The following is an 8,075-nucleotide window of genomic DNA, read 5'->3' as shown; positions in this document are numbered from 1 at the left end:
CCTGGCATGGCTCCTTTATTGCATCAGCCACCTGGTCATAATCGGATCAGGCCGGACTTCCGAATCTGGGCTGATCCTTGGTGGCAGCGCGAAACGCGCGCTCGGCTCGAACGAAGCCCCGGGGGGAGGGAAACCCCCCCTTGACATCGGGCTCGCGGCGCCCCCGGGAAAGGGGGGGACGCCGATTGGCGCGCCTGCAGGCTCCTCGCCCTGGGAGCGGTCCTTGCCCCTACAGCGGCGACGGAACGCTCGGGCGAGAGAACAGAGAAGCAGGCGCCATCTTAAAATGAGCTGGAGCGGAGCGGAGGCTTGGATCACTTTAAAGGTTTTTTCTTCTTTTTATTAACAAGTTAAAAAAATTACACTGAGGTGTCTACCAGTATCAAGAAGAATTTGAAAGTAAGCTGAACTGTACTCTAGACTCACTAACGGATTAAAAGTGAAACTTGGATTTTTGCCAGCTGTTGCGCACTCAGAATTTATTTTGGTCTGCCAGGCAAGCTGCTAGAACTGAGCTGATTGAAGTTTTGAAGGTTGTAAAACTGGCAGGGAACAACTAAAAAAAAAAAGAATGTGCTAATGTGATAATCTATTTGAGCATTGAGTGAACTGTCAGTGGCAAATGACTGTTAAGCTGATGATATAAACTACAGCTCCTCTCCCCCCCTCCTGTCTTTTGGATTACAAACAGCCATTGTGAGTGGGAATGGGAGACAAGGATAAGGAGAAAGAAAAAAAACTCAGAAAAACACCCCAAAGGACTTATTAAAGAACCCAAGCAGCTGCAGATTCAACAATCACTGCTACCTTACAGAAGAGCTTCCATCCCTAGTCCAGTAGTTTCACCAGCTTCCTCACCAACAACGCTGGTTACATTAACAGCAAAGATGTCAAAAAAACCTGATGCTACGTTGAATTCTATACAAGATTTGCTGGCAAAAACTCTTCAGGAGGTGACAGCTATGAAACAGGAAATGACTTCAGTAAAACAAGAGATGACATCAGTGAAGCAGGAGGTGGAATCAGTCAAACAAGCTTGGCTTCAAAATACTGCAGTAGTTGGGCAAAATACTGCTGCCATTTCAGCATTGCAAGACTCCATATCAACTCTGACAGAAAAACAGAACAAGCTGGAAGAGAAAGTACAGAAGTACTCAAAAGATAACAAAGATACTAAAAAAAGAGTTGATGGTCTAGAGATGGCAATGGAGGTGTGTGCTGAAAGAGAAGAAAAACGTGACAACCATACTGCAATGTTAGAATTAAAGATAAAAGAGAGTTGGATTCGTATACACGGTCTCAGAGAAAAAGTGGAGGGAAAAGATCTGAAAAATTATCTGAAAGGACTGTTGGCTGTTTTTCTTCAGGAGGATGAATTGATTGTGGAAGGAATGATTATAACAGCCTATAGAGTCAACTCTGCATATGTGACTAAATATAAAGTTCCAAGGGACTGTTTGGTGCATTTTTTCTCTAGAAGTCATCGGGACCTAATTCTGAATAAGCATTATCAGACTCCACTTACTATAGAAGAAACACCGATGAGATTGATGAAGGAGATCCCGGGAAGACTGCTGAGGAAAAGAAAAGAGTTTGCAGAGATTGTGGAAAGACTTAGATATAATGGAATCCAATACAGATGGGCATTCCCGTTGGGCATCTCGTTTCTCTACAAAGCCAAAAGATTCAAAATCACAGACACTGTCAAAGCGGATCAATTTTTGAGAAGATATGGAGGAGACCTACGTAAGCCACCACAACAAACATCGAAAGAACTTGTGAGAAAAGAGGTTCCGGAGGAAGAGAAGGCAACAGAAGTGGGGGGGTTAAAACATCATCATTGGAGGAGGAAGAAGATGGCTGAATTATCTTAAAGAAAAAAATATTGGAGGGAAAGGGGGGAGGGAAGGAAGGGGATTGGTTACAGAATAATAATAAAGAATAGGGTTTGATTGAATAGTGAAATGTTACAAATAATGTCATGGAATGTTAACGGTTTGAATTCTCCCAACAAAAGGAAATTTTTTTCCTATCATTTACAAAAGTCAAAAGCTAATATTTTTTGCCTACAGGAAACTCATATTTTACCAAAGGATACTGTAAGATTGGAACATGTAAAACTTGGTAAATTATTTACATCATGTAATGAGAAGAAAAAAATAAATGGTTTAGCTATGTATATTCCCTTAGTATTGGAACCCAAGGTGGTATACTCTGATAAATAAGGGAGGATCCTTTTGGAGGAAATTGTCTCTGGTTTCCAAAAACTTTTGTTAGTTGATATTTATGCACCAAATAATAATCAAAAAATATTTTATAATAATTTAGCATTGATACTAGCGGAATATGCGAATGAAAAAATGATATGGATGGGAGACTTTAATGGGGTAATGGAGCCTAGGTTGGACAGATCCTCAAAGAAGAAAAAGGGTAAATGCGAGGGTAAGCTACCAGGTATTTTTAATAATCTTATAGAACATTGGGAAATGTTTGATATATGGAGATTGTTAAATGGTAAGAAAAAGGGATACACTTTTTATTCATCTAGACATTCTTCTCATTCAAGAATAGATATGTTCTGGCTTTCTAAATGTATTACAGGATGGTCGGAAACTCCAGAAATCTTACCTAAAGTATTCTCTGATCATAATGCGCTTTTGATCAGAATTCATTTTGACGACAGAAGAAATAAACCATGGGGTATAAATGAATATTTACTGAAAAATAAGAAAATAGTGGATAAGTTAAAGGTAGATAAACAGAATTTCTTTATAGAAAATGTAGATAAAGGTGTATCAGATGAAATAGTATGGGACGCTAGTAAGTCAGTAGAGGACTTTTGATACAGCAAAATTCAAGATGGTTTAAAGAGGAGAGGCAAAAGAAAAAAATTCTAGAGGAAATTAAACAAGGAGAAAGACAGCTTAAAAAATTGCAAGATAAAAAAAGAACAGGTTGAAAGTCTAAAAAGGCTACAATATCAATATGAATTTTTATTAACTTGGGTAATTGAAAAAAAATTATGTTTAATAGACAGAAATTTTTTGAACATGCCAATAAACCGGGTAAATTATTAGCATGGCAAATTAAATCCAAAGAAAGGAAATTACCAATACTAAAAATTAAGAAGGATGGGAAAATAACAACTGATAAACAGAAAATTATGGAAACATTTAGAGATTTTTATTCAAATTTATATAAACAAAATGTAGACTTAGAAAGGGAAATAGATGTTTATTTAAATAAATTTAATTGGGATCGGATATCTCAAGAACATAAAGATTTACTGGATTCTGATATAACGATGGAAGAATTTATTATAAAACTTTTATAAAACAATTAGCTCCCCATCTGGTAAAAGTTATGAATCAATGTCTGCAGACGGGCTCCATCCCACAAACCTGGAAACAAGCAAATATAGTGTTAACCCAAAACCAAACTCGGATTTATTGGATGTCAAAAATTATAGACCAATTTCCTTATTGAATAACGATTATAAATTATTTGTACCCATTTTAGCTAACAGACTTAAAACTGTACTGAATCAGGTAATACATGAAGATCAGGCTGGCTTTCTCCCAGGTAGACAAATGAACCAAAATGTTAGAGTAGTGTTAGATATTATAGAATATGTAGAATTTACTACTGAACCTATCGCAATGATCTTTTTAGATGCAGAAAAAGCATTTGATAATGTATTGGTTCTTGTAGGTTATCCGGGCTGTGTAACCGTGGTCTTGGAATTTTCTTTCCTGACGTTTCGCCAGCAACTGTGGCAGGCATCTTCAGAGTAGTAACACTGAAGGACAGTGTCTCTCAGTGTCAAGGGTGTAGAAAGAGTAATATATAGTCAGAAAGGGGTTGGGTTTGAGCTGAGTATTGTCCTGCAAAAGTATTGTCCTGTAAGTATCAAGATAATGTGCTAATGAGGGTATGGTATGTTAATATGGAACCATTGTATCCTGAAGTGATCTGTTAATGTGTGTAATCCAAAACTAATCTGTATGGCTATTGTTGAATGTTGTCTTTGTCTGGAGGTTTTTCAGGGCAGGAAGCCAAGCCTTATTCATTCTTAAACTCTCCTCTTTTCTGTTAAAGTTGTGCTGATGTTTGTGAATTTCAATGGCTTCTCTGTGCAATCTGACAAAATAGTTGGTAGAATTGTCCAGTCTTTCAGTGTCTTGGAATAAGACCCTGTGTCCTGTTTGTGTCAGTCCATGTTCAGCCACTGCTGATTTCTCAGGTTGGCCAAGTCTGCAGTATCTTTCATGTTCTTTTATCCTTGTTTGTATGCTGCGTTTTGTGGTCCCGATGTAAACTTCTCCACAGCTGCAAGGTATACGATATACTCCTGCAGAGGTGAGGGGGTCTCTTTTGTCTTTTGCTGATCGTAGCATTTGTTGTATTTTCTTGGTGGGTTTAAACACTGTTTGTAGGTTATGTTTTTTCAAAAGTTTCTCCATCCTATCAGTGACTCCTTTAATAAATGGCAAGAATACCTTTCCTATGGGAGACTGTTTTTCTTGAGTTTTCTGATTTTTGTTTGGTTCAATGGCCCTTCTGATTTCATTCTTGGAGTAGCCGTTTGCTAGCAGTGCGTGATTTAGATGGTTAGTTTCTTCCTTGAGAAACTGTGGTTCACAGATCCGTCTTGCACGGTCCATTAATGTTTTGATTATTCCTCTTTTCTGTCGGGGGTGGTGGTTGGAGTTTTTGTGTAAGTAGCGATCTGTGTGAGTTGGTTTCCGGTAGACCTTGTGACCTAACTGAAGGTTTGATTTACGGATGACAAGGGTATCAAGAAATGGGAGTTTACCCTCAATTTCCTTTTCCATGGTAAACTGAATGTTTGGATGGATATTATTAAGATGGTTTAGAAAGTCCATTAATTTTTCTTCACCATGGCTCCAAATGGTAAATGTATCATCTACGAACCTGAACCAGACTGTAGGTTTGTAAGGTGCTGATTCTAATGCTGTCTTTTCAAAATATTCCATGTAAAAGTTTGCTATTACTGGACTGAGTGGACTTCCCATAGCTACTCCATCAATCTGTTCATAAAATTCTTGATCCCATAGGAAATAACTTGTTGTCAAACATTGTTTGACAACAAGTTATTTCCTATGGGATCAAGAATTTTATGAACAGATTGATGGAGTAGCTATGGGAAGTCCACTCAGTCCAGTAATAGCAAACTTTTACATGGAATATTTTGAAAAGACAGCATTAGAATCAGCACCTTACAAACCTACAGTCTGGTTCAGGTTCGTAGATGATACATTTACCATTTGGAGCCATGGTGAAGAAAAATTAATGGACTTTCTAAACCATCTTAATAATATCCATCCAAACATTCAGTTTACCATGGAAAAGGAAATTGAGGGTAAACTCCCATTTCTTGATACCCTTGTCATCCGTAAATCAAACCTTCAGTTAGGTCACAAGGTCTACCGGAAACCAACTCACACAGATCGCTACTTACACAAAAACTCCAACCACCACCCCCGACAGAAAAGAGGAATAATCAAAACATTAATGGACCGTGCAAGACGGATCTGTGAACCACAGTTTCTCAAGGAAGAAACTAACCATCTAAATCACGCACTGCTAGCAAACGGCTACTCCAAGAATGAAATCAGAAGGGCCATTGAACCAAACAAAAATCAGAAAACTCAAGAAAAACAGTCTCCCATAGGAAAGGTATTCTTGCCATTTATTAAAGGAGTCACTGATAGGATGGAGAAACTTTTGAAAAAACATAACCTACAAACAGTGTTTAAACCCACCAAGAAAATACAACAAATGCTACGATCAGCAAAAGACAAAAGAGACCCCCTCACCTCTGCAGGAGTATATCGTATACCTTGCAGCTGTGGAGAAGTTTACATCGGGACCACAAAACGCAGCATACAAACAAGGATAAAAGAACATGAAAGATACTGCAGACTTGGCCAACCTGAGAAATCAGCAGTGGCTGAACATGGACTGACACAAACAGGACACAGGGTCTTATTCCAAGACACTGAAAGACTGGACAATTCTACCAACTATTTTGTCAGATTGCACAGAGAAGCCATTGAAATTCACAAACATCAGCACAACTTTAACAGAAAAGAGGAGAGTTTAAGAATGAATAAGGCTTGGCTTCCTGCCCTGAAAAACCTCCAGACAAAGACAACATTCAACAATAGCCATACAGATTAGTTTTGGATTACACACATTAACAGATCACTTCAGGATACAATGGTTCCATATTAACATACCATACCCTCATTAGCACATTATCTTGATACTTACAGGACAATACTTTTGCAGGACAATACTCAGCTCAAACCCAACCCCTTTCTGACTATATATTACTCTTTCTACACCCTTGACACTGAGAGACACTGTCCTTCAGTGTTACTACTCTGAAGATGCCTGCCACAGTTGCTGGCGAAACGTCAGGAAAGAAAATTCCAAGACCACGGTTACACAGCCCGGATAACCTACAAGAACCAATGAACTCTGACCGTGAAAGCCTTCGACAATACATTTGATAATGTAAATTGGAAATTTATGAAAAAGGTAATAGAATATATGGGTTTTGGTAAAAATTTTAAAGTAGCTATTGATAAAATTTATACTCATCAAACAGTTAGATTGTTAATGGAAGTATGACATCACAATTTGAAATTCAAAAGGGCACAAGACAAGGATGTCCACTGTCGCCCTTATTGTTTATATTAATATTAGAAGTTTTATTGAGTAAGATTAGAAATAATACAGAATTGATTGGTTGTAAAGTTGGGAAAAACCATTTTAAGGTTAAAGCATATGCTGATGATTTAGTTTGTTTTCTATCTAATCCTAATGATCAAATTGAAGAATGGAATAAAACTTTGGAGGTTTATGGAAAACTTGCATAATTTAAATAAATAAAAATAAAACGAAAATATTGGTTAAGAAACTGACGTTGTTGCAGCAGCAAGAACTATCACAACATTCGGGATTTTCAATTGAATCAAGAATAAAATATTTGGGTATATGGCTAACCTCTAATAATTTAAATTTATTTAAAAATAATTATGATAAGATATGGCAACAAATCACTGAAGATTTAGAAAATTGGCAAAGAATACCATTAACATTATGGGGTAGGATAGCTGTGGTTAAAATGATGGTTTTACCTAAAATGCTTTTTTTTGTTTCAAAATTTGCCAATTATAAAAGGGGTTAAAATATTTAAAATTTGGAGAAGAGATACCTTAAATTTTTTATGGGGAAAGGAAAAGCATAGGTCAGAGTTCATTGGTTCTTGTAAGTTATCCGGGCTGAGTAACCATGGTCTTGGAATTTTCTTTCCTGACGTTTCACAGTTTCAGCAACTGTGGCAGGCATCTTCAGAGTAGTAACACTGAAGGACACTGAAGGACACTGAAGGACCTTCAGTGTTACTACTCTGAAGATGCCTGCCACAGTTGCTGGCGAAACGTCAGGAAAGAAAATTCCAAGACCACGGTTACACAGCCCGGATAACCTACAAGAACCAATGAAAAGCATAGGATTGCTTATAATAATTTAATTGAATTAAAAGAAACAGGAGGGCTAGGGTTACCGGATTTAAGAATGTATTATGAAGCAGCCTGTTTCACTTGGTTAAAGACTTGGATATTATTAGAAAATACTAAACTTCTAGAATTAGAAGATTTTAATTTACGTTTTGGATGGCATGCATATTTATGGTACGAAAAGGAAAAGGTAAATAAGGATTTTAATATACATATTATTAGAAAAGGATTATTCCAAATCTGGAAAAAATATAAAAGGACCTTGGAAGTTAAGATTCCAGGATGGATTAATCCAATTGAAGCATTTATGAAGAGAGGAACCCATTTAAATTTAGATATGGAAAGATATAGGGAAATTATAAAATTCAAAGATGGAGAATGGGAGTTAAAAAGCAAGGAAGAACTTAATATCAAAAATTGGTTTATGTATTATAAATTAAAAGATATATTTAATAAAGATAATTATTTGGGTTTCAATAAATCTAAATCCAATTTGGAAAAAATATTAGCGAAGGGAAATAAATG

The sequence above is a fragment of the Euleptes europaea genome, chromosome 1 (assembly GCF_029931775.1).
Source record: "Euleptes europaea isolate rEulEur1 chromosome 1, rEulEur1.hap1, whole genome shotgun sequence".
Lineage (NCBI taxonomy): Eukaryota > Metazoa > Chordata > Lepidosauria > Squamata > Sphaerodactylidae > Euleptes > Euleptes europaea.
This window is presented reverse-complemented; position numbering follows the sequence as displayed.